The sequence below is a fragment of the Myotis daubentonii genome, chromosome 3 (assembly GCF_963259705.1).
Source record: "Myotis daubentonii chromosome 3, mMyoDau2.1, whole genome shotgun sequence".
Taxonomy (NCBI): domain Eukaryota; kingdom Metazoa; phylum Chordata; class Mammalia; order Chiroptera; family Vespertilionidae; genus Myotis; species Myotis daubentonii.
In genome coordinates this window covers 114,281,957-114,309,774 of record NC_081842.1, presented here as the reverse complement: position 1 = coordinate 114,309,774, position 27,818 = coordinate 114,281,957, and the positions used below count along the sequence as shown (strand labels likewise).

Sequence of the window (27,818 nt, the reverse complement as noted above, 5' to 3'; positions counted from 1 at the left end):
TCCTTGACACTCTGACTTTACTTATGTCTCTCACCTTTGCCTTCCCTCCATCCCCCACCTGAAACAGTAACTTGCTCTAGGCTCACTTTGCTCTAGTTTCTAGGGCAGGGATGGGCAATATTTTTGTGAGTGTGTGCCAAAACCAGCAAAATCTATGACTTAAAATTCTTCTGCATGCCAACCCTAATTTTTTGAGAACATGTTATGCCTACTTGATATCTCTGAAGGTGTACGTATGTGAAGAACCTTGAAGAAATAATAAAATTCATTTGAGCGGCAAAAACACAGTATATGATGATGAAAAATACACTTATTTTTTAATGTATACATGTACACTGATAGTCCGGCAGAAAACTTTATGACTCCGTTTGATATTATCAGTGGGAGTTTTGGTGCTGCATCACTGATGACAGAGATTTTGCATCAGGTTTATATTTCGTGACCTTCAGAGATATGCATGAGTTACTACTTTCATCCGTCAGGCTACTCCTATTACGAGACTTAACAAAATTCATCACTGAGAACAAAGATTCACAACTGTATGGTTATGAAACCAAAACACTGGTCGGATCTAGGAAGACAGGGAGAGTTAAGGCAGAGGCATAGAAATTGCTCTTCCCCTCTATCGTCAATCCTATGCCATCAACTTGATCACTATTTTCTCAGAATCTCATACAATTATTTAAGTGATATAATCTATATATATATATATATACTAGAGGCCCGGTGCACAAAAATTTGTGCACTCGGGGGGGGGAGAGGGGGTCCCTCAGCCCAGCCTGTGCCCTCTCGCAGTCTGAGACCCCTTGGGAGATAACGACCTGCTGGCTTAGGCCTGCTCCCAGGTGGCAGAGGGCAGGCCCAATCCTTAGGTTCAGTCCCTGGTTGGGCTCAGGGCAGGGCAGATTGGGGAGTTGGGGCACCGCCCCCAGTCATACATATAGCAGAGCGATCAGGAGGTTGTGATTCCACCCTCAGTCATGCTCAGGGTAGGGCCGATTGGGGGGTTGGGGCACCATCCCCTGTCACACTCAAGGCAGGGTCGATGGGGAGGTTGTGGCGCCACCCCCTGTCATGCACAGAGCAGGGCCAATCAGGGGGTTGGGGCATTTCCCCCTGTCACTCACAGAGCAGGGCCCATCAGGGGGTTGGGGCTCTGTATGCTGTCATGCACAGAGCAGGGCCCATCGGGTTTGGGGCGCCACCCTCTATCACCCACAGAGCAGGGCCGATCAGGGGGTGGGGGCGCCATCACTCTCAAACTCAGGGCAGGGCCGATGGGGAGGTTATGGCTCTACCCCGTCACACACAGAGCAGGGCCCATGGAGGGGGGGGGGGGGGCGTTGGGGCGCTGCACGCTGTCACACAGAGCAGGGCCGATCAGGGGGTTGGGACGCCACACCCTGTCACACACAGAGCCGCAGGGCGATCAGGGGGTTTGGGCGCTGCCCCCTGTCACACTGATCCCGGTGCTGGGAGGCATATTACCTTTTTACTATATAGGGTAGAGGCCTGGTGCGTGGGTGGGTGCCGGCTGGTTTGCCCTGAAGGGTGTCCTGGATCAGGGTGGGGGTCCCCACTGGGGTGCCCGGCCAGCCTGGGTGAGAGGATGATGGCTGTTTGCAGCTGGTCACACACCCTTCAGGGTGGGGGTCCCCACTGGGGTGCCTGGCCAGTCTGGGTGATGAGCTGAGGGCTATTTTCAGGCTGGGGGTGACTGAAGCTCCCAACCACTCCTTTTTTCCTTTTTTTAAAAATTTTATTCTGGGCCAGCTTTAGCTTTGAGGCTTGGCTCCAGCTCTTGGGCCTCTGCTGCTGAAAGTAGGTTTCTAGCCTTTGCTTACAATGTTGCGATCCTGCTGGCTGAAGCCTGGCAGGTTTCTGGGGTTTTGTTTAACTTTATGTTTGTTACATAGTTGCTTGCAGCTCAGAGGCCTGCAGCGGCAGGTGAGGAACGTTGGAGTCCTCCATCACTGAAGCAAGCAAACCTCATGTTAGTTTCAAGCTGCCTGGCTGCCGACCGCCATCTTGGCTGACAGTTAATTTGCATATTGCCCTGATTAGCCAATGGGAAAGGTAGCGGTTGTACGCCAATTACCATGTTTCTCTTTTATTAGATAGGATAGGTGGTTTCCTGTCTTATGTTTAAGGCCTTTATCCAATTTGAGTTTATTTTTGTGTATGGTGTAAGTTGGTGGTCTAGTTTCATTTTTTTGCATGTATCTGTCCAGTTTTCCCAACACCATTTATTGAAGAGACTGTCTTGACTCTATTGTATGTTCTTGCCTCCTTTGTCAAATATTAGTTGTGCATAGTGGTTTGGGTTGATTTCTGGGTTCTCTATTCTATTCCATTGGTCTATATGTCTGTTCTTACACCAGTACCAGGCAGTTTTGAGAACAGTGGCTTTGTAATACAGCTTGATATCTGGTATTGAGATCCCTCCTACTTTTTTCTTCTTTTTCAGGATTGCTGTAGCTATTTTGGGTCTTCTTTTATTCCAGGTGAAGTTTTGGAGAGTTTCTTCTAGGTCTGTGAAATATGCTGTTGGCATTTTCATAGGGAGTGTATTGAATCTATAGATTGCTTCGGGTAGTATGGGCATTTTATTAATTTTTTAAATTTATTTTTTAAATATTTTTTATTGATTTCAGAGAGGAAGGGAGAGGGTGAGAGAGATAGAAACATCAATGATGAGAGACAATCATTAATTGGCTGCCTCCTGCACGCCCCCTTCTAGGGATTGAGCCTGCAACTCGGGCATGTGCCCATGACCAGAATCGAACCTGGGACTGTTCAGTCTGCAGGCCATCACTCCATCCACTGAGCCACACCAGCTTGGGCTAGTATGGACATTTTAATGATGTTGATTCTACCAATCCATGAACACATTATCTTCTTACATCTGTTTTCTCTTCCTCCATCTCTTTTTTCAGCGTCATGTAGTTTTCCGAGTATAGGCTGAGACAGAATCTTAAAAGATTTATTATGTGAAGTATGTATACTGCTTCAGGGTCTTCGTATTTTGCCTTTCTAGTGCTCATTTGGAGCTCTAACTATCAAGTAAAGAGATCTGACAAGAATTGTATGGCATTGGTCAATAGTGCCAGGAACTGATCTATATACCCTTGGATATAGTAAAGTTGACAGGACTAGGCACAATTTGTGCAGTCTTTGCTTTCTGGGTCATCAGGTGTGGACAGCAAACAAATAAAGAACAAGGTAAATTCGGATTTACATCCTGTAGTGGAGAATTGAATTGGAGATAGAATATTTTAAATTGGGTGGTCAGGAACTGCATTTTAGCGGAGGTGTGAATGATGAGAAAAAGCCAGAGGTGCTAAGTTCTGAGGGCAGTGGGGTTTTAGCCAAGAGATACGGTAAATTAAGAGGCCCCCAAGCAGAATCAAGCATGGGAATAGGGAAGCATGGTAGAATATAGGGTCACAGAGGAGGTAAGCAAGGGCCATCTACACTAATAAAAGAGAAAAATGGTAATTGGCATACGACGCTACCCTTTACATTGGTTAATCAGGGCTATATGCAAATTAACTGCCAACTAAGATTGGCAGTTAACTGACAACAAGATGGCGGTTAATTTGCATATGTAGGCACAATGCAGGGAGGCGAAAGGGAAAGCAGGAAGAAGCCCCCTTCCACTGACAGTGATCGGAAACCCAGAGGGGAGCTAAGACTGGGGGGCAGGGCAAAGGCGGCCCCAGGGCCACCTTTGCCCTGCCCCCCAGCCATGATCGGAGAATCAGGTGCCTTTTCCGCCTTGGCCAGTGATAGCAGGAAGTAGGGGTGGAGCCAGCGATGGGAGCTGGGCACGGTCGAAGCTGGCAGTCCCGGGAGCTAGGGGTCCCTTGCCTGGGCCTAAAGCGAAGCCCACGATCGCGGGGCCGCTGCAGCTGTGGGTCCCCGCTGCCCGGGCCGGACGCCTAGGCCAGAGGCGTTAGGCCTGGGCAGGGGCGGAGCCTGCAACCGTGGGGAGCTGGGGGTCCCCTTCCCAGCCTGACACCTCTGCCGGAGGCCTCAGGCCTGGTCAAGGGGCCAATCCGGTGATTGGTGATTAGAGGGTGATGAGGATCAACTCCTCTGGCCGAGGCATCAGGCCTGGGTGGGGGGCGGAGCCTGGGATTGGGGGGATATGATGGTCCCCTTGCCCAGGCCTGAAGCCTGGGTCAGAGGCGTCAGGCTTGTGCGGGGGGTGGAGCAAGCGATCAGAGGGAGATAGGGGTCCCCTGCCCAGGCATGATTCCTGGGCCAGAGGCCTCAGGCCTGGTCGGGGGCCAGAGCCAGTGATCGGGGGGAGATGGGGGTCCCCTGTCCAAGCCTGACACCTCTGGCGGAGGCGTCAGGCCTGGGCAAGGGGCCGATCCTGCGATTGGAGGGTGATGGGGGTCAACGCCGGAGGGCTCCCAGTATGTGTGAGGGGGCAGGCTGGGCTGAGGGACACTCCCCCCCCACCACACCCAGTGCACGAATTTCGTGCACGGGCCCCTAGTCCTATATAATAAAAGAGAAACATGGTAATTAGCATACATCCGCTACACTTCCCATTGGCTAATCAGGGCAATATGCAAATTAACTGCCAGCCAAGATGGCGGCTGGCAGCCAGGCAGCTTGAAACTAACATGAGGCTTGCTTGCTTCAGTGACGGAGGAAATCAATGTTCCTCGCCTGCCTTGCTGGCCTCCGAGCTTGCAGTTTGAAACATAGTTACAAATATAGAAGCTAAACAAAACCCCGGAAACCTGCTTTCAGCGAGCCGGGATCTCAGAGCTGGAGTTGATACAGTGTTCCCATTATAGAACACAAACAAACCAGTTACCTGCTTTCAGCAGCAGAGGCCTCAGAGCTGGAGTCAGAGCTAAAGCTGGCTCAGAATTTAAAAAAAGAAAAAAAGGAGCAGTTGGGAGCTTCAGTCACCCGCCAGCCTGAAAACAGCCCTCACCCCCTCACCCAGACTGGCCAGGCACCCCAGTGGGGACCCCCACCCTGAAGGGTGTGTGAGCAGCTGCAAACAGCCATCATCCCCTCACCCAGGCTGGCCAGGCACCCCAGTGGGGACCCCCACCCTGATCCAGGACACCCTTCAGGGCAAACCAGACGGCCCCCTACCCATGCACCCGGACTCTATCCTATATAGTAAAAGGGTAATATGCCTCCTGGCACCGGGATCAGCATGACAGCAGGCAGTGCCCAAACCCCCGTGATCGCCCTGCGGCTCTGTGTGTGACAGGGGGCGGGGCCACAACCTCCCTATCCGCCTTGCTCTGTTCCTGACAGAGGAAGGTGCCCCAACCCCCTGATCAGCCCCGCTCTGTGCCTGATAGGGGGGAGCTCCCCAACCCCCTGATTGCCCTGCGGCTCTGTGTGTGACAGCGTACGGCACCCCAACCCCCTGATCAGCCCTGCTCTGTGTGTGACGGTGCTGCGCCCCAACCCCCCCCCCCACACACACACAGGCCCTGCTCTGTGTGTTACGGGGTAGAGCCATAACCTCCCCATGGCCCTGCCCTGAGTGTGGCAGTGGCGGCGCCCCAATCCCTTGATCGGCCCTGTTCTGTGGGTGATGGAGGGCGGCGCCCCAACCCCCCCCCCCCCACCGGCCCTGCTCTGTGTGTGATGGGGTAGAGCCATAACCTCCCCATCGGCCCTGCCCTGAGTATGACAGTGGCGGCGCCCCAACCCCTGATTGGCCCTGCTCTGTGGGTGATAGAGGGCGGCACCCCTACCCCCTGATCCTCCCTGCTCTGTGTGTGACAGTGGGCGGTGCCCCAACTCCCCTATTGGCCCTACTCTGTGAGTGACAGGGGGGAGCTCCCCACCCCCCTGATTGACCCTGCTCTGTGCGTGACAGGGTATGGAGCCCCAACCCCCCTGATTGGCCCTGCTCTGTGCGTGACGGGGTGGCGCTGCAACCTCCCCATAGACCCTGCCTTGAGTGTGACAGGGGGCGGTGCCCCAACCCCCCAATCGGCCCTACCCTGAGCATGACTGAGGGTGGCATCGCAACCTCCAGATCTGCCCTGCTCTGTGCATGACAGGGGGCGGCGCCCCAACTCCCCAATCAGCCCTGCTGTGAGCCCGACCAGGGAGGGGCTGCACCTAGGGATTGGGCCTGCCCTCTGCCACCCGGGAGCAGGCCTAAGCCAGCAGGTAGTTATCTCCCGAGGGGTCCCAGACTGCGAGAGGGCACAGGCCCAGCTGAGGGACCCCCTCTCCCCCCCGAGTGCACAAATTTTTGTGCACCGGGCCTCTAGTATCCTATATAACCTTCTAACCATGCTTAATGAGTTTAGGATTTTATTTTCAGAGCAATGGGATGCAATAATAGGGGTTTTAACAGGGCCTGGTTTGTGGAGATAGGTTTTAAGTGGTAAGAGAACTAGTTTGAAGGAGAGAGGGTGGTGGTTTGGATTAAGATGGTTGCAGTGGAGGTTCTGAAAAATGGTCAGGCCTAGTATACTTTGGAGAAGTAGCTGACAGCTTATTAAAGGGATAAGGGATAGAGAAAAAGTAAAGGATATCTCCTGGGTTTTTGGTCCAAGCTAGTACTGTCTGGCGACTCCTTTTTTTGATAAGGAAGCCCAGAGAAATAATGGCTTTAGAATAGGGGAATTGAGTTTTGTTTTGGCTCCATTAAATTTAAGGCAACAATAGAAATACAAATCTAAAACCAGGCACAACGTATTTAACAGAGAGATACTGATATTTTGCTATTTTTCTGAAGGCCTGTGTTAATTCACTTTCTGTTTTAAAGGAACCAGAGAAGTTAGTACTGTTCTACTTGGCAGATTGTTTAAAGAAATGAGATACTGAGTAAATAAAGTAAGGTAGCATTCTTAGGTTATTAGGTCAAAAGAAGCTTATATCTTTTTTTCTTTCTTTGAGTTTTTGTTTTATTGTTTATGAGTATTTGTGATTGGTGTATGTAGGAGTATTTCAACTTAGAAATGTGGATCATAATTGCTAGTTGTGAGAGTAAGAAATGGCCAGTTGAGACTAGTAAATTTATGCATATTTAAAATTTGTAGCCACATGATTTTTTTTTTCTTTTGTAGTGGGGGAGAGCATTTCTTGAGCTATTTATTTTAACTGATGATTTATTTCTATTACACGTAGATAGTTTTCTATTTTTGAGGTGTTTTAACACTAGTTTCCAATTTTAGATATAGCTGTTGGATATATATTCAGTAAAATAACACAACCTTACTATTTTTTTTAAAATATATTTTATTGATTTTTTACAGAGAGGACGGGAGAGAGATAGAGAGTTAGAAACATCGATGAGAGAGAAAAATCGGTCAGCTGCCTCCTGCACACCCCCTACTGGGGATGTGCCCGCAACCAAGGTACATGCCCTTGACCGGAATCGAACCTAGGACCCTTCAGTCCGCAAGGCGATGCTCTATCCACTGAGCCAAACCAGTTAGGGCTCAATCAACCTTACTATTTTTAAGGCATTGCTTAATATTGTTTTTTTGGAATCTAGGTGGGTGAAAAATGACATTCAGAAAATCATTTAATGAAATAAATGGGACATATTCTATGACTTGAAAATCTTGACATTAAGATTCTCCCGTTTTTGACATGGATATTAGCCACTATTTGGTAGCATAAATTAAAAAACCAAAGGTATAGAGTAATTTTAGCAAGGATTAGGTGACCATTAATTTATCTCAGTAATTTTACTCTATTCACTCTCCAGACAGTTCACAAAGCTGTGAACACATTAGTCTGTCACCAGTACAATTGACTAATCTCTATGAACAGCTGTTACAATATGCATTACTACAAGGGAATTTTGTTCAATTTTGGGCTTTTAAAAATAACTTTGAAACTCAAGCTGAATAAGCATTTTCTATGCTTCTGATATCATTTACTTTATAAAAGTGTTCTAAAGTTTAAATTTGTGAGTGCTTGGGAGAGCGCAGAGAAATGCCAGTTCTGTAGAAAATCTATAACCATATCTTAGATTGTATGTTTTCATTATTGGTAGATCTATTTTTAAATCTGTTTCTTTTTGCTAGGAATTTTTTCTTTTTTAAAGAAACACAGTTTGTAACACATTTCTTCATTAGGTGAACTGCAAAGTTAGGCTCATTTTAATGGTATGTTATGAGGTAAATGACTATTAAATAGTTTATTTTTCTTGTATGAAAGGAATTATGGTCTTTTATATAATTTTTAAAATATTTTTATTGATTTTTACAGAGAGGAAAGGAGAGAGAGAAACTTCAGTCGGCTGCCTCCTGCATGTGCCCTAAGAATCAAACTGGCAAACTTTTGGTGCATGGGATGACGCTCAACCAATTGAGCCACACTGTCCAGGGCTAGACTTGACCATATTTTAATCTATGAGTTACATGCTATTCATTATAAACAAATAAAACCCAGAGGCACTGTTTTATGTATTTTTATTCATACATTCCATGTCTCTTTTTTTATGACTGTGTTCTGAAATAAAATGACCTGGTAGAGCAATGTCTGTTAATCACAAGATGTTGTGATATTGTAAAAACTTGATGTTAGTTAATTCTAGTATATAAAATATATTTTTAAAAATATATTTTTATAGATTTCGGAGAGGAAGGGAGAGGGAGAGAGAGATAGAAACATCAGTGATGAGAGAGAGATAGAAACATCAGTGATGAGAGAGAATCATCGTTTGGCTGCCCCCTGCATACCCTCACTGGGGATTGAGTCCACAACCCAAGCATATACCCTGAACAGGAATCGAACTGTGACCTCCTGGTTCACAGGTCGATGCTCAATTAACTGAGCAACGCAGTCCGGGCAAAACATTTTTAATGTTAAGGCTTTGATTAACATATATCTGAGTGTTTTTTTAGCATGGTAGATGTTAGTTTGTGTTTTATTCTATTAGTTCCCAATATGACCTGGTCCCTACCTCCTTCTCTAGACTCTATTACTTCAAGGCATTTCCTCCTCATTAATTTAACTGTGCCTGTTTGGCCATCCCTCCCACCCCCCAACCCTTCCAGTTGTGAAAAAAAAGTTTCTGTCTCTAACATTTGCTTGGCAAATTCTTGCTACTCCATCCTCAGTCTGTCTATTATACTGATCCTTTAGATCTCTGCTTAAGTAGCACTTCCTTTGACAGGTTGCCCTTTACTACACGACTTAAAATAGGTCTCTACTCTTTCTTTTTTTTTCTTCTTTTTTCCATTTTAAAATTTTTTATTATTTTTTTAATTGTTTTATTGCTTAAAGTATTACAAAGGGTATTACATATGTCTCCTTTTTTCCCCGCCCTTAACAATCCCTTGGCCTCCCTTACCCCCCAGTGTCTTATGTCCATTGGTTATGCTTATATGCATGCATACAAGTCCTTCGGTTGATCTCTTACCACTACCCCTGTCCTCAACCCTCCCCGGCCTTCCCACTGTAGTTTGACAGTCTGTTCAAGGCAGCTCTGCCTCTGTATCTATCTTTGTTCATAAGTTTATAATGGTCTTTATTATCCATGAATGAGTGAGATCATGTGGTATTTTTCCTTCATTGACTGGCTTATTTCACTTAGCATAATGCTCTCCAGTTCCATCCATGCCATTGCAAATGGTAAGAGTTCCTTCTTTTTTACAGCAGCATAGTATTCCATTGTGTAGATGTACCACAGTTTTCTAATCCATTCATCTGCTGATGGGCACTTAGGCTGTTTCCAGATCTTAGCTATGGTGAATTGTGCTGCTATGAACATAGGGGTGCATATATCCTTTCTGATTGGTGTTTCTGATATCTTGGGATATATTCCTAGAAGTGAAATCACAGGGTCAAATGGGAGTTCCATTTTTAGTTTGTTGAGGAAACTCCATACTGTTCTCCACAGTGGCTTGCACCAATCTGCATTCCCACCAGCAGTGCACGAGTGTTCCTTTTTCTCCACATCCTCTCCAGCACTTGTCGTTTGTGGATTTGTTGATGATAGCCATTCTGACAGGTGTGAGATGGTACCTCATTGTTGTTTTGATTTGCATCTCTTGGATGATTAGTGACTTTGAGCAAGTTTTCATATGTCTCTTGGCTTTCTGAATATCCACTTTTGAAAGGTGTCTATTTAGGTCCTTTGCCCATTTTTTGATGGGATTGTTTATCTTCCTTTTGTTAGGTTGTATGAGTTCCCTATAAATTTTGGAGATTAGGCCCTTATCAGATATAACATTGGCAAATATGTTTTCCCACGCAGTGGGCTTTCTTCTTTTTTTGTTGATGGTTTCTTTTGCTTTCTATTTTGATGTAGTCCCATTTGTTTATTTTCTCTTTAGTTTCCAGTGCCCTAGGAGCTTTATCGGTGAAGAAATTGCTTTGGCATATGTCTGAGATTTTGTTGCCTTTGGATTCTTCTAGTATTTTTATGGTTTCCCGTCATACATTTAAGTCCTTTACCCATTTTGATTTTATTTTTGTGTATGGTGTAAGATGGTGGTCTAGTTTCATTTTCTTGCATGTATCCATCCAATTTTCCCAACACCATTTATTGAAGAGACTATCTTGGCTCCATTGTATGTTCTTGACTCCTTTGTCAAATATTAATTGAGCATATTGGTTCGGGTCAGTTTCTGGTCTCTCTATACTATTCCATTGATCTATATGTCTGTTCTTGTGCCAGTACCCGGCAGTTTTGAGAACAGTAGCTTTGTAAAACAGCTTGATATCTGGTATTGAGATTCCAGCTACTTTGTTCTTCTTTCTCAGGATCCCTGCAGCTATTCGGGGTCTTCTCCTATTCCAGATGAATTTTTGGAGAGTTCCTTCTAGCTCTGTAAAATATGCCATTGATATTTTAATGGGAAGTGTGTTGAATTTATAGATTGCTTTGGGTAGTATGGACATTTTAATGATGTTGATTCTACCAATCCGTGAGCATGGTATGTTCTTCCATCTGTTTATGTCTCCCTCCATCTCTTTTTTAAACGTCCTGTAGTTTTCTGAGTAGAGGTCTTTTACCTCCTTAGTTAAGTTTACTCCTAGGTAACTTAATTTTTTTGGTGTGATGATAAATGGGATTTTTTTTTAGTCTCTCTGAAAGTTCACTATTGGTGTATAGAAATGCCATAGATTTCTTGGCGTTAATTTTGTATCCTCCTACATTGCCGAATTCATTTATTAAGTCTAATAGTTTTTTGATGTAGTCTTTAGGGTTTTTATGTATAATATCATGTCATCTGTGAAGAAGGACAGTTTTACTTCTTCTTTTCCAATTTGGATGCCTTTTATTTCTCCTTCTTGTCTAATTGCAATGGCTAATGCTCCCAGTACTATATCGAACAGGAGTGGTGAGAGTGGGCATCCCTGTCTTGTTTCTGTTCTTAGGGGAACTCGTGTTAATTTTTGTCCATTGAGTATGATGTTGGCTGTGGGTTTGTAATATATGGCTTTTATTATGTTGAGGTATGATCCTTCAATTCCCACCTTGCTGAGAGTTTTTATCAGAAATGGGTGTTGGATTTTGTCAAATGCTTTTTCTGCTTCAGTTGATATGACCATGTGGTTTTTTTCTTTCAATTTGTTTATGGGATGTATCACGTTTATTGATTTGCAGATATTGTACCATCCTTCCATCCCTGGGATAAATCCTACTTGGTCATGGTGTATGAGCTTTATGATGTACTTCTGGATCCGATTTGCTAAGATTTTGTTGAGGATTTTGGCATCTATGTTCCTGAGGGATATTGGCCTGTAATTCTCTTTCATTGTGTTGTCTTTCCCTGGTTTTGGTATTAGGGTGATGCTGGCTTCATAGAATAAGCTTGGAAGTGTTCCTTCCTCTTGAATTTTTTGTAGTAGTCTGAGGAGGATAGGTTTTAGTTCTTCCTTGAATGTTTGGTAAAACTGCCCTGTGAAGCCGCCTGGCCGTGGGGCTTTTGTTTGCTGGAAGCTTTTTGATGATTGCTTCAATTTCTTCCATAGTTATTGGCCTGTTGAGATTTTTAGATTCTTCCTGAGTTTTGGAATGTTGTATTTTTCTAGGAATATGTCCATTTCCTCCAGGTTGTCTAATTTGTTGGAGTAGAGTTGTCCATAGTACTGTTTAACAATCATTTGTATTTCTGTGGGGTCTGTTGTTATTTCGCCTCTATCGTTTCTGATTTTGTTTATTTGGGTCCTCTCTCTTTGCTTCTTGGTGAGTCTGGCTAGAGGTTTGTCAATCTTGTTTATCCTTTCAAAGAACCAGGTCTTGGTTTCACTCACTTTATGTATCATTTTTTTCGTCTCTATGTCATTTATTTCTGCTCTAATCTTTATTATCTCCTTCCTTCTGCTCACTCTGGGCTTTTCTTGTTGCTCTCTTTCTAATTATGTGACTTGTAGAGTTAGGTGATTTACTACCATTTTTTCTTGTTTTTTGAGATAGGCCTGTAGAGCTATAAACTTCCCTCGCAGGACTGCTTTCATTGTGTCTCATAGGTTTTGGATTGTTGTTTTCATTGTCATTAGTTTCCAGGAGATTTTTAATTTCTTCTTTGATCTGTCTAGTAACCCAATCAATATTTAATATTATGCTATTCAGCTTCCAAGTGTTTGAGTATTTCGGGTTGTTTTTATCGTAGTTTATTTCTAATATTAGGTCATCATCTGAGAAGATGCTTGGTATGATTTCAATCTTCTTGAATTTGGGGAGACTTTGCTTGTGACCCAATATGTGGTCTATTTTTGAATATGTCCCGTGAGCCCTTGAGAAGAACGTATATTCCATGGCTTTGGGGTGAAGTGTTCTGAAGATGTCAATTAAGTCCATCTGATCTAGTGAGTCATGTAGAATTACTATTTCTTTGCTGATTGTTTGTCTAGAGGATTTATCCAGTGATGTCAGTGGTGTATTAAAGTCCCCTACTTTGATTGTATTGTTGTTGATCTCTCCTTTGATATTTTCCAGGAGTTTTTTTATGTATTTGGGTGCTCCTCCATTGGGTGCATATATGTTTATCAGCGTTATATCTTCTTATTGTACTGATCCCTTTAATATTATGAAGTGGCCTTCCTTATCTCTTGTTATGGCCTTCACTTTGAGGTCTATTTTGTCCGATATAAGTATTGCTACCCCAGCTTTCTTTTCATTTCCTTTGCCTGAACGATATTTTTCCATCCCTTAACTTTCAGTCCGTGTGAGTCCCTTCTAATGAGGGGGAGCTCTTGTAGACAGCAAATGTATGGGTCATTTTATCCATTCAGCCACTCGATGTCTTTTGGTTCTAGTGTTTAGTCCATTTACGTTTAAAGTTATTATTGAAAGGTATTTGTTTGTAGCCATTTCTTTTTTGTTCGGGTGTATTCTTTCTGAGCTTTTTATTTCTTCTTTTTACACCAGTCCCTTTAGCATTTCTTCCATTGCTGGCTTGGTGGTGATAAACTCCCTTTGCCTTTTTTTTTTTTTTTTTTCTGTGAAGCTTCTTATTTCCCCTTCAAATTTGAATCATAGCCTTGCTGGATAGAGTATTCTTGGATTCAGTCCTTTGCTTTGCATCACTTTGTAAATTTCTGTCCATTCTTTTCTGGCCTGATGTGTTTCTGTTGAGAAATCATTTGATAATGTAATGGGAGATCCCTTGAATGTAACTTTCCCTCTCTCCCTTGCAGCCTTTAAGATTCTCTCTTTGTCCTGACCAGTTGCCATGGTAATTATGATGTGTCTTGGTGTGGGTCCTTTCGGGTTTGCCTTGTTTGGGACTCTCTGTGCTTGTGTGATTTTTTTTCTTCCCCACCTCTGGGAAGTTTTCTGATATATTTCTTCTAATAGGTTTTCTAACCCTTGTTCCTCTTTCTGTTTTTCTGGCACCCCTATTATTCGAATGTTGTTTCGTTTCATGTTGTCCCATAGCTCCCTTACGTTCTCCTCCTGTCTTTTAATTTTTTTCTCCAATTGCTGTTCAGTTTGGGTGTGTTTTGTTTCCCTGTCTTCTAATTCGCTCATTCGGTCCTCCGCTTCTCCTCGTCTACTCTTTATACTTTCAATGGTGTTTTTTATTGCAGTTATATCACTCTTCATTTCTTCTTGGTTCTTACATAATTCATTGAGTTTTTTTCATCTGTTTCCTCTTGCTTCTTGCATAACTTGTTGATTTTTTTCCTCCATCCGGTGTATGCGCTCTACGACCCTTAATCTGTATTCTTTTTCTGTCATGTTGCATGCCTCTGTATCACTTAACTGCTTTTCTGGAGAGTCCTCCTCTTTCCTTTGGGGGTTTCTTTGTCTACCCATGTTTGATCGTACCACCATAGCTAGAGGTTGAGTCATTCAGTGGCTGCTCCTTGGGTTGCAGTGGCTCCTCGGGCTGCGGTTGTTCCTTGGGCTGTTGTGGTAGCAGCTGCTCCTCAGTTGGTAGCAGCTCCTCTGATGGTTGCTGTTCACAGTTGTGGTTGGCTCCTCTTGCTGGTGAGCGGAGGCTTCACACACAGCTGCTGTTCCTCAGACAGAGGGTGTGGTTATCAGGAGGATACTGTTCCTTGGATGGGGGCGGGCTACAGAAGCAGCTGCTACTCCTTAGAATTGTTACTTTTAATCTCTTAAGCGGCATCAGGGCAAGTTTTTTTCCAATAGGGTGTGTCAACTGTCTTCCCTGTAGGCAAGGCAGATATCTATATCCCCAGGCAAGGCAGATGTCTATGTGGCTGTGTGAGGGAATGACTGAGCCGAGGAGACTTGGGGTGTCTGCCTTCTGAGCTCTGTCCCCTGAGTCCCAGTGCTGGCTTTTGTTCTCACAGCTCCAGTCCACTTCATCCTCCCTCTGCCAGAGCACAAGGTGGGTGGCGCCACAGGGAATGTTTGTGCCTTGGCCCTTTAAGAGGGTGCCTGAACTTTCAGTTGCCACTCCCTGGCAAACAGCACCCCACTGTTTTTCACATCTTGATGTTATGTGGATACCTTCGTCAGTTTGATGCTCTCTGCTGGGGTGCCCAGCTCTGGGATTAGATCCCAGAATTCTCAGTGGCACCTCCCCCCCCTCCACCACCGGCTGAGATATCTCTCTGGGACTTCAGTTCCCCTCTGCGCATCATGTCTCTGCCCCTCCTACCAGTCTCTATGCCGGCTCCACCTTTGGTCCTTGGGTATCAAGTTTCTCTCCTGTGAGTTTTTCATTGAATATTCAGGAAGCCTTCTCGTATTTCAGTTGTAATTCCAGCTTGTTCCTGGGAGCTTGACCATGCACCATCCTCTACTCTTTCTTGATAGACTCTATTTTTCTGTCATTGGTAACAAGTTCCATGATTTATAATTTGTGTTTAATAACCATCCTCCCAACTCAGGCTAAAAAATCTTGAGAATAAGGACTATATTTTATTTACAACTGTTTACTTAGCATTTCATGGTGAAGTTAGGCTAGATCTAGGATTTTTTAATTCAAAATATTTTCATTCCACAACAATTTTCTCACTGCTTTTTACTGCAGCTGCTTATATATAGTAGCCAATGAAATGTGGGTTAACCTACAGTCCCTTATCAGCAATTCCATATTTTAAACTCTGTAGAAAATAGGTTTTATCAAATTAAAAAAATAATAATAAATGTGAAAAAAACATGAGGTAATTTATGTGCTTTATTCCACTTAGGATGAACAAGCTTACGTTATTTTTGCAGCAATAATAGATGTTTTTGTGAGGTTCTCTCACACACTACTAGAGGTATTGCTTAATATGAGATGCTTCTGAAAACTTCTGAAACGGGACTCCTGGACTGAGGAGGTTGTATTTGCTTGACTTTGCTTTTGAGTTTAGGTGAATCACTTAAATGGTGCTGATAAGATTGAACTAGATCAGTGGTCAGCAAAATGCGGCTCAAGAGCCACATGCGGCTCTTTGGCCCCTTGAGTGCGGCCTCGAAGTTTCAATCGCACTGTACGTGCGTGCCCACACGTGGTATTTTGTGGAAGAGCCACACTCAAGGGGCCGCAGTTTGCTGACCACTGAACTAGATTTACAATTCAGGTATCTTCCGACTCTAGAATTAGATTTCACATCCTTTTTATCTACACTAATAAAAGAGAAACAAGGTAATTGGCGTACGACCGCTACCCTTCCCATTGGCTAATCAGGGCAATATGCAAATTAACTGTCAGCCAAGATGGTGGCCAACAGCCAGGCAGCTTGAAACTAACATTAGGCTTGCTTGCTTCAGTGACAGAGGACTCCAACGTTCCCCGCGGGCCACTGCAGGCCTCTGAGCCTGCAGTTTCAAACATTGTAACAAATATAGACGCTAAACAAAACCCCAGAAACCAGCTTTCAGCCGGCTGGCTGGGATCTCAGAGCTGGAGTTGATACAGAGTTTCAAGAACCGAAACAAACCAGATACCTGCTTTCAGGAGCAGAGGCCTAAGAGCTGGAGCCTCAGAGCTAAAGCTGGCCCAGAATAAAAAAAAAAAAAAAAAGAGGAAAAAAGGAGCAGTTGGGAGCTTCAGTCCCAGCCTGAAAACAGCCCTCAGCCCCTCACCCAGACTGGCCAGGCACCCCAGTGGGGACCTCCACCCAGAAGGGTGTGTGACCAGCTGCAAACAGCCATCATCCCCTCATCCAGGCTGGCCAGGCACCCCAGTGGGGACCCCCACCCTGATCCAGGACACCCTTCAGGGCAAACCAGCCTGCCCCCACCCGTGCACCAGGCCTCTGTTCTATATAGTAAAAGGGTAATATGCCTCCCAGCACTGGGATCAGCGGAGCTGAGAGGCCTCCCGGCAACAGGATCAGTGTGACAGGGGGCAGCGCCCAAACCCCCTGATTGCCCTGCGGCTCTGTGTGTGACAGGGGGCGGGGCCACAACCTCCCTATCGGCCCTGCTCTGTTCGTGACAGGTGAAGGCGCCCCAACCCCCTGATCGGCACTGCTCTGTGGGTGATAGAGAGCGGCACCCGCCCCCCCCCCCCTCGGGCCCTGCTCTGTGTGTGATGGGGTAGAGCCATAACCTCCCCATCGGCCCTTCTCTGAGTGTGACAGTGGCAGCGCCCCAACCCCCTGATCTGCCCTGCTCTGTGGGTGATAGAGGGCGGCGCCCCAACCCCCTGATCCGCCCTGCTCTGTGTATGACGGGGCGGTGTGCCAACTCCCCTATCAGCCCTGTTCTGTGACAGGGGGGAGCTCCCCAACCCCCTGATGGGCCCTGCTCTGTGAGTGACAGGGGGGAGCTCCCCAACCCTCTGATGGGCCCTGCTCTGTGCGTGACGGGGGGGGGGAGCTCCCCAACCCCCTGATCGGCCCTGCTCTTTGTGTGACAGGGGGCAGCGCCCCAACCTCCTGATTGGCTCTGCTCTATGCGTGATAGGGGGTGGCGCCACAACCTCCCCATCGACTCTGCCTTGAGTGTGACAGGGGGCGGTGCCCCAACCCCCCAATCGGCCCTACTCTGAGCCCAACCAGGGGCTGCACCCAGGGATTGGGCCTGCCCTCTGCCACCCCGGAGCAGGCCTAAGCCAGCAGGTCGTTATCTCCCAAGGGGTCCCAGACTGCGAGAGGGCACAGGCCGGGCTGAGGCCCTACCCCCCCCCCTCCTCCGCGAGTGCAAAAATTTTTGTGTACCGGGCCTCTAGTTGAGTACATAAACATGATACTTGTTATGATAGGTGATAGGTTACTTCAGAATTTAGATGTATTTTGTATTGTTTACATATTCAATGAAAAGCAAATTAAATGCTGTTATTTATGGGTATATGTGTTGCCAAATTATAAATATATTTTTAGTACTTGTGGTTGCTCTGTATATTTTTCAGAGCACTGAGTGAAAATCTGGTAACTAATTTACATATCCCATTGTAAATTAAAAACTGCTAGAGAATAGTGAAGATATATTTCTGGTTTAATCATTCTTGGCTATATTTAGAAGGAGTTCATTATTTATAGATGCTTTTCAGGTAGGTAATATCAAAGTAAGCACATCTGTTGATGAATATCTGGACTTTTTATTCATCAGATTGAATTAGGAAATATGAAAATGTTTTGGTAATTAATTCTTTATAAAGAAGTATTAAATCTACATAAAAAAATTTTATGCTTTTTTTTTTCTTTGATCCTTGTATTGCCTGATGAATATGTTGATACAAGAGATATTTCCATTATACAGAGGAAGATACTAAGGTCTAAGAAGTTTTGACTTTGCCAGGGTTATACAGCTAGTGAGAGGCAGAAGTGAAAATGGACTTTGAAAGGTAGCCATTTATTTTTAGGTTCACTATTCTACTTATCCTATATAATAAAGAGGTAATATGCAAAGTGACCATCACACCCTCGCACAAGGTGGCCGGCAGGGGAGGGCAGTTAGGGGCAACCAGGCCTACAGGGGAGGGCATTTGGGGGGGACCAGGCCTGCAGCGGAGGGCAATCAGGCTGGTAAGGGAGCAGTTAGGCATTGATCAGGCTGGCAGGGGAGTGGTTAGGGTGTGATCAGGCTTGCAGGCAGAAGCAGTTAGGGGCAATCAGGCAGGCAGCCAGGCAAGAGGTTGGGAGCCAGCAGTCCCGTATTGTGAGAGGGATGTCCCGGATTGGAGAGCGTGCAGGCTGGGCTGAGGGACACCCCTCCTTCCCCGCCCCCCCCCAAGTGCACTAATTTCATGCACCGGGCTTCTAGTATACAATATTATCCTTTAAATATAGAACTTTATATTATACATCATAAAGAATATAAAATTATCTAAATTTCCTTACCTTGATTATAGATATTTATGTCATATTCATTTTATTTACTCTTAGAATGTAAGGTGACCATAGTGGTTTTGTTTATTTGCTCCTGAAAGCTTGTTTTTAGGCTGCTGTTAATACATATATCATTGTTATTAATATTATTTGAGTTTTATGATATCCAAGAAGTAACTTAAGATTTTCTATTTAAAACAAAAACAAAAAAAGATACCTAGACATGGTGATTTATCTTGTTTCAGCTTAAAATACTTTTTATTTTATAAATTAACGGTGAAAATATTTAATATTTCTTTAAATCTTAGTAAAACATGTTTGGCTTAATACTTAAATTTCAACTTTTAATATTAGCATTGGTAGTAATACTTAACAGATGCTTTCTTTTAAAATACAGTAATATTATAGCTGTTTCTTGCAGTTGTACAATCTTAAACTATTATTTAGTTTAAAAAGCTTTACATACTATACTTTATGACATACATTCAAAATTGATGAAAAACCCTGAATAATTAGAGTGCCTCTAATCTAATTATAATTTAAATCATTCTACCTTTAAGCACTCCTTCCTGACAGAAAAATATTTGTATATATTTTTTCAAATGTAAATTCATTAAAATACATTTTATTTCCGATTACTTTAAATGATGTGCCTGTTCTAGCCATTTTGAAAATCTGATTGTAAGATTTGGTTTAAAAATTTTTTTTAATATATATTTTATTGATTTTTTACAGAGTGGAAGGGAGAGGGATAGAAAGTTAGAAACATCGATGAGAGAGAAACATCGATCAGCTGCCTCCTGCACACCCCCTACTGGGGATGTGCCCACAACCAAGGTACATGCCCTTGACCAGAATCGAACCTGGGACCCTTTAGTCCATAGGCCAACGCTCTATCCACTGAGCCAAACCTGTTAGGGCTTGGTTTAAAATTTTAAAAGTGTGGACTTCAGTAAATGTCTTATACTATTACTGTGTTTTATACTCTTGTGGGAGTTTGGTAATCAGAAGTAAGAAATTGTGTTTCTTATTGTTTGATATACTTAAGAAATCCAAGCCATAAAGTCTTAAAATTTTGCCTCAAACTGCCTGACCATGGTAATTTTGGTTCTAAGTCAGGATTGTTTTTTTGGTGTTTTATTTACTCCTCACCTGAGGATATGTTTTATTGATTTTAGAGAGAGAGTAAGGTAGTAGGAGAGAGAAACATCAATTGGTTGCCTTCCATATGCACCCCTACCAAGGGTTGAACTGGCAACCTAGGTGTACAGGGTGACACTCCAACCAACTGAGTCACCCAGCTAGTGCTAAGCCATGATCGTTTTAAGTCCTATATAATAAAAGGCTAATATGCAAATAAACCAAACGGTGGAACAACCGAACAACTGGTCGCTATGACATGCACTAATCACCAGGGGGCACGCATGGAACCTAGCGGGCGTCAGCAACAGGCAGCAGAGTGTGGAGTATGATGGGCATAGGCTGTGATGGGTTGTTAGAGCAGGCGAGCAGGGGCGCCAGACAGCCTGTCGCTGTCATCGGGGCGAGCCTCTGGTGGTTACTGAAAATTCTTTGCTCCTGTGCGCCTCAGTCCCACCTGGCACTTGCACCTGCTGCTGGCACCGGCCCTGCTCACACCCGCTGCTGGCACCGACCCCAATCACTCCATGCTGTCAGTGGGTGCAAGTGGGGCCAGAGCCATCAGCGCATGGGAGTTGCAGCAGTGGAAGCAAGGCTGCTGGCAGACAGGGGACCAGGGCCACGGTGGGAAGAGCTGGGTGGGGGCGTGGAAGATGGGCCAAGACCCGCCCCTGTGCCCACCGTAGCCTCGGTCCACAGTTCCTTTCAAGGTGCACAAATTCGTGCACTGGGCCCCTAGTATAATTATACTTATGTTGGCTCCCTTTGAGCATTTTCTTTGTACTACATGCAATGTTTTTAGTAGAATTCTGTTCTCATTAATGAAATCTGGCGATTTTGATTATACAATGAAAAATTCTTGTCATCTGAGCAAATTGTGCAAATTCATTTATTAGAGTTCTTCCAAAAGATTTAGGTAGCAAACTATATGGAAGAATTGTAGTGCTCTTCTTATAATGAGGAGTAACAATATTTCAGTTAACATTATCAGAAATCACTATCTATCTATCTATATATATGTGTGTGTGTGTGTATATATATATATATATGTGTATATATATATATATATCCTATCTAATAATAGACAAACATGGTAATTAACCGTACCTCTGACATGCTTCCCATTGGCTAATCAGGGCAATATGCAAATTAACTGCCAACCAAGATGGCGGCCAGCAGCCAGGCAGCTGAAGCGAACAGGAGGCTTGCTTGCTCCAGTGAAGGAGGAAGCCAAGGTTCCCCGCCTGCCCCTGCTGGGCTCTGAGCTGCAGTCTAAGAAACAATGTTGCAATTATAGAACCTAAACAAACCCCAGAAACCTGCTTTCAGCCATCAGAGCCGGAGCGAGCAGGACCGAAACAATGTTGCAAGTATAGAACCCAAACAAACCCTAGATTCCTGCTTTCAGCAGTGGAGGCCTCAAGCTGGAGCCGAGCCTCAGAGTTAAAGCCGGCTCTCAGCTCCAGTGGCAGCCATAGAAGGTAAATAAATCCCAGAATTAAAAAAACAAAACAAAACAAAACAGAAAAAAAGGAGAGGTTGGGAGCTTCAGTCACCCGCCAGCCTGAAAACAGCCATCATCCCCTCACCCAGACTGGCCATCCACCCCAGTGGGGACCCCCACCCTGAAGCAACAAGATGGCGGCTAATTTGCATACTGAAGGAGGGCAGCAGCGTTTGAGGCTGTCCTCGGTCCGGACCCAGATCTGTGACCTCGTGGGCGGGGGGCACCGTGGAAGGCTGTCCGCTGTCCCTGGACCCGGACCTGTGACTCTGCCGGGCGGGGGGCAGCGCTTAGGGCTGTCCATGGGACCAAGACACAGATCTGTGACCCTGCTGGGCGGGGGGCAGCACTTAAGGCTGTCCGCGGTCCCGGGACCCGGATCTGTGACCCTTCCCGGCAGGGCAGCAGCTCGCACAGGGGCGGATCGGCCGGGGTTGGGGAGGGCAGAACACCTGGCTTCCGCCCAGCCCCAGTCATTCTGTGCAGGTGAGCAGTGCAGAGAGCCTCTGGACAGGGGAGGCAGGCCAGCGGAGGGCGGCCTGCACTCCCCACATGGCGGTGGTGACAGCTGTGAGTGCTCCAAGTGGAGCCTGCAGGCTGAGCTGAAGTAGCGCCTGCAGGCCATCAGCGCCCAGGAGTGGCTGCACAAGATCCACCTCCTGGCCCAGAAGGTGCAGGATCGCAGTGACAGCCACCGTGGCGGGCCAGACTGACGTCCTCCTAACCGCACCACGGGGGTTTACGGATCTGCAAAGCCAGAGGCCTCCGGTGTGCACATCCCCCCTGGCTTGCGAACATCCCCCAGCACACTGTCACCCTCCCTACGCCTGCAAGAGTTGCAAACCAAGGTGTGCACAAGTTCCCCCCATCTCTCCACCGCACTTCCATCAACCCAGCATGCCTAACACACCCACAGGATGTGCACACATCCCCTCTGATGCGCTCATGTCCTTTGGAGAGTGTCTGGGTGTTCTGGGTGCTGAGGGTGGGCACCTGTGAGATGACAATGAGAGGTCGGTGTGGTGATGCCCTGTTCCCACGGAGGCCAGTGCAGCTAATAGATCACCTCTAGGGGGTTAATGCAGGTGCTGGGGCAGGAACAGATGCAGACAGACACACCTGGTGAGGTGCCTTTGGTCAGCGTTCAAGATCAAGAACCCAGAGGCAGAGAGGAATTCCGTCCTCTCAGTGGGATAGTCGGGGTGACTGTAGAGGAGGGATGTGCACTTTGGGTGCCAACACCCATGAGCGAAGGCTGCCCTGACTGAGCCTCGCTTGCTTGGGGCCTAGTGCACTCCTGCCAGGCAGCAGGTGACAGGACGTGCTTTTCCGAATTAATGAGAGAAAACGTTGATTCTCCTGCTGCCCACGAAGGTGGAAAGTGAAGTGGGGAGACATGTGGGGAGTGAGCGAGGTGCCCTGTCTGGGGGTTCCAAATCTGCTGTTGGTTTCTTTCACTGCTGACTAGAGATATACAGAGTGTCCCCCCAAAATGTATACACACTTTGAGTACCTACTAATTCCAATGGTTTTAAGCATAAGAAAGAAACAACAATGGAGCTGTTATCTGTTAAAAGTGTGGGCACAAACAGGTAGTTGGACATTCCCTGAGGGGTCTCAGATTGGAGAGGGTGAAGGCCAGACTGAGGGGCCCCTTCCCCCCCCTCCCACCCCTGTGAACGAATTTCGTGCACCAGGCTACTAGTATACATATAAAAGGCTAATATGCAAAGTGTCCCTGCGGGAGTTTGACTGGGAGACTGGGAGTTCTGTCACTCGCTATGACGTGCACTGACCACCAGGGGGTGGTGCAGAATGAAGGAAGCCCCTGGCCAGCAGCCGGGGAAGAGAGGCCCCCAGCTGGCAGCTGATAGAAAGGCCTCGGCCAACAGCCGGAAGGCCCCGATTGGCCCTGATCACCGACCAGGCCTAGGAACCCTACCCATGCACAGATTTCATGCACTGGGCCTCTAGTATGAATATAAAGTTGCTCAGTGTGACATTTGTTCATATATGTTACCCTCTTCTATCTGGGACTTGGGTAATGAAGTGTATATTTGACTCTGTTTTGCCAGTTGGAAAGGCTCCATAAACAAGGAGATATTTGTACATGTGCAGATTTTGGCAGGGTTTCCTTTTTACCTGTTGTCAAAGGCCATTTTGTTTTCACAAAGATACGTTTGTATCTGTTTTACAGTATGGCATGTGAATAATACACGAGAATTATATGGAGGAGTGTTTTGTTTTAGTTTTTGCATGTTAAAACTATATAATATTATATATTTACTTATTTTTAGTGATTTTATTTTTTATGCCAGTGACTTGATACATGAATACTTCTGGGAAACATTTAAATCTTTTGTAAACATTTTGTCTAAATTTTCAAGGTCATGTAAGTAATTAAGTTGGGAGGAAAAGTTGAAAATAACGTGATTAGCAAACAGTTTTTTTTTGCACTTCACATTGGACAGGAGGCAGTCTTTCACTTTTCACAATGCCCTAAAAAAAGAACAAATTCTCAGGTATAAGATTAAAAATGTGTTTTCTCCTAATTGCTAAAGAGCCAGTAAATATTTTCTCTGAACAGAAACTAAATCAATTAGCTACTATATCTAAAGATTCATATTGTCATATCTAAATTTTTAATTTATATAATTAGTGTTTTATCACAAAACTGAAGATGTTAAAATAAAAAATAAACAAGTTACATATAAAACTAGTTGTGTACTGATAGAATGGAAATGAAACACAAATGAAAATAGGTAATTATTTGGATGCTGTTGAGTTTTTAAAATCTTTTTGTTTTAAAGTTGATAAAAATTTTATTTTATTTTTTTTTGTTTGTTTTTCTTTTACTATTTTTTTATTTTATTTTTTATTTTTTTATTTAAATCTTTATTGTTCAGATTATTACATTTGTTCCTCTTTTTTCCCCCCCATAACTCCCCTCCTCCCAGTTCCCGCCCCACCCTCCACCCCCACTCCCCACCCACTGTCCTCATCCATAGGTGCACGATTTTTGTCCAGTCTCTTCCCGAATCTCCCACACCCCTTTCCCCCCCAAGAATAGTCAGTCCATTCCCTTTCTATGTCTCTGATTCTATTATAATCACCAGTTCATTCTGTTCATCAGATTATTTATTCACTTGATTCTTAGATTCACTTGTTGATAGATGCATATTTGTTGTTCATAATTTGTATCTTTACCTTTTTCTTCCTCTTCCTCTTCTTAAAGGATACCTTTCAGCATTTCATATAATCCTGGTTTGGTGGTGATGAACTCCTTTAGCTTTTCCTTATCTGTGAAGCTCTTTATCTGACCTTCCATTCTGAATGATAGCTTTGCTGGATAAAGTAATCTTGGTTGTAGGTTCTTGGTATTCATCACTTTGAATATTTCTTGCCATTCCCTTCTGGCCTGCAAAGTTTCTGTTGAGAAATCAGCTGACAGTTGTATGGGTATTCCCTTGTAGGTAACTGGGTTTCTTTCTCTTGCTGCTTTTAAGATTCTCTCTTTGTCTTTTGCTCTTGGCATTTTAATTATGATGTGTCTTGGTGTGGTCCTCTTTGGATTCCTTTTGTTTGGGGTTCTCCGCGCTTCTTGGACCTGTAAGTCCATTTTTTTCACCAGGTGGGGGAAGTTTTCTGTCATTATTTCTTCAAATAGGTTTTCAATATCTTGCTCTCTCTCATCTTCTGGCACCCCTATAATTCTGATGTTGTTACGCTTGAAGCTGTCTCAGAGGCTCCTTACACTATCCTCGCATTTTTGGATTCTTTTTTCATTTTGCTTTTCCCGTTGGGTGTTTTTTGCTTCCTCGCATTTCAAATCATTGACTTGATTCTTGCGCTCCTCTGGTCTGCTGTCGGGAGTCTGTATAATATTCGTTATTTCAGTCCGTGTATGCTTAATTTCTAGTTGGTTCCCCAATATAGCATCGAGGGTCTCATTAGTTTTCTTGTAGATCTCATTAAGTTTATCGGCGGCTTCTAAACAGTTCTTGAGAGACCTTAAAAGTGTGGTTCTGAACTCTATATCTTCCTTTGACAATTTTGTCGTGTTTCTTTGTTTCCGAATTTTGTTATGCTTCCTTGGTGCACCCCCTAGTGGTCTTTGTTCGCAGTCTTATAGTTAAACCTTGATTGTTGTAGCTAATCCCAGGGAGGGTTTGACCTCCAGGCCAAGTGGCTATTAGAATCAGCTGTGTCAGCAGTGAGAGAACTTCTGTCCTCTAGGGAGGTGCTAATTTAGCCTTTGCCTGAGGCTATCCAGTAAATGCCTCTGTGCAGGGCTTGGGTAGGGCGGGTCGCACAGGATCAACAGGGTGGGCTGGAGAGAGCAGTTATGGCGGCTCTCAGTCCTGTCCCCAGGAGCTCTGCCTCTCTGAGTCCCAGCACCCGCTGCAAAGCTCGGAGAGAAAGCTGCACTCGCTCTGACCGAAGCCAGACAGTCCCGCTTCTCCCGTTTGAGTCTGGGTCCCTAAAGACTCGCCTGTATCTGGAGCTCAGCGTCTGCGACTCCCTCCCGATTGAAAACAACAACCGCGCCCTCCGCCGCCAGCCCGCTCCGCACACTCCGCACCTCAGAATTTGACTTCAGCACTGCGCCTCCTCTGAGTGTCCGTATGCGTTTCTCTTTCCTCCTAGTTGTAGGACTTCCACTCAGCCAGCGTTCCTGTGGTTCTGGGTGATGTCTCTTCTGTCTTTTAGTTTTACTTTTGAAGTAGTTGTTCAAAGCAGCAAACTCCGGCGTTAACCTATGCCGCCATCTTGGTTCTCCCTCTTGTTCTTAAAGTTGATAAAAATTTTAATGTAAGACTTAAATTTTGTCAGTTTTATAAAAGCTAAGGCTAAAGTTAATATTACTTTCTTGAGAAGTTCAAGAAGAAAAGCCTCATCTCCAGCTCTCTTAACACATATGGATTGTTTAATTATTATCCATAGAAATAGGCACATTTCTATTCTGCAGTGTTTTCCGTTGTTTTCCCTGCAGTACTGGTATAAACATTTTCTCAGAATTTTTTTTTCCAATTTAAGAAAGGTGTAAGGCTGAAGGAATGGCTCTTAAAACATACCTTGTCCTACCGGTTTTGCTTAGTGGTTAGAGCATCAACCTGCGGACTGAAGGGTCCTGGGTTTGAGTCCGGTCAAGGTCACATGCCCAGGTTGTAGGCTCGATTCCCTGTAGGGGCCGTGTAGGAGGCAGCCAATCAATGATTCTCTCTCATCATTGGTGTTTCTTTCTCTCTCTCTCTCTCTCTCTCTCTCTCTCTCTCTCTCTCTCTCTCTCTTTTTCTTCTCCCTCTCTCCCCCTCCTCCCTTCCTCTCTGAAATCAATAAAAATATATTTATAAAACAAACAAATAAAACACACCTCCTCTGGTCATATGATTTTCCAAGAAGTTCTTTAAAATATTACTTCCCGTCCTTTTGTCGGTGGGCATTTTAGCACTAGAAAGTACCTCAGATAAAGCCTATCGTTTTATTTAATTTGAAAATAATAGTTCATGGTCATAAAGCTTTCTGTTTTAGGATGTTAATCCTCCCAGTAGTTATAATAAAATCTTCTAGAAAACCTTGCTAAGATAGGGGTAGGTTAAAAGACACTTCCCAGAATCCTCTGAATTCCACCCCTAGAACCTATACCACTTCTTAGTAACTAACACTTATTATATTTATAACTAGAGACCTGGTGCATGGATTCATGCACCAGTGGGGTCCCTCGGCCTGGCCTGCACCTTCTCACGATCCGGGACCCCACTGATGCATGATCAGGCCAGGAGGGACCACTGGAGGGCTTCAGGGTGTGTCCAGCCTATCTCGCCCAGTTCCCATCGGCCAGACCCCAGCAGGAAGCTAACTTACCTGTCGGAGCGTCTGCTTCCTGGTGGTCAGTGCGCATCATATCTACCAGTTGAATGGTCGCTTAGGCTTTTATGTATATAGACTAGAGGCCTGGTGCGCAAAATTCGTGCGCAGGTACGGTCCCTAGGCCTAGCCTGCGATCAGGGCCATCTTCCCCAGCTGCCCGCAGCCGGCCCCACTGCCACCCACCCCTGGTTCCCTGTTTACCATGGGTTGATCGGTGCCTGATGGCCGGGGGAAGGGACCAAGAGGTCAGCTATTCCTGCCTGCTCACAAGCCCCGCCCCCACTGTGGATCCCCCTCTATGTGTAGGGTGACTGTAGGGGTGGGGGCCTTGGCCTGACACCCTCTGTGTCCCCCACCACCCACCCCCAGTTTCCTGTTCGTCATCAGGCTATTGGAGCCTGCTGGCCAGGAAAAGAGACCAAGAGGTGGTCAGTGCCCCTCATAATGACTGGTCCAGTGGTCTTTCGGGTCCTTCTGCTGTTAGGGTGAATTTGCATATTACCCTTTTATTATATAGGATAGATTATTTGTTTGGTATCTGTCTTCTAACATCTTTATTTTAGAGACTCTGTTTTGTTCACTCTTATTGCCAGCCGAAGCACAGTGCCTGGTGTGTGGTAAATACATGCTGACTAATAGGCCTGCAGTGTTATCC

The 27,818-nt window shown here is 45.2% G+C and overlaps 1 protein-coding gene across 1 annotated transcript in view; it reads left to right on the top strand.

The window, feature by feature from the left end:
* DIPK2A (divergent protein kinase domain 2A) overlaps nucleotides 1–27,818 on the top strand; it is a 55,629-nt gene that overhangs the window by 19,558 nt on the left and 8,253 nt on the right. The gene's annotated exons all lie outside the window — the stretch shown is intronic.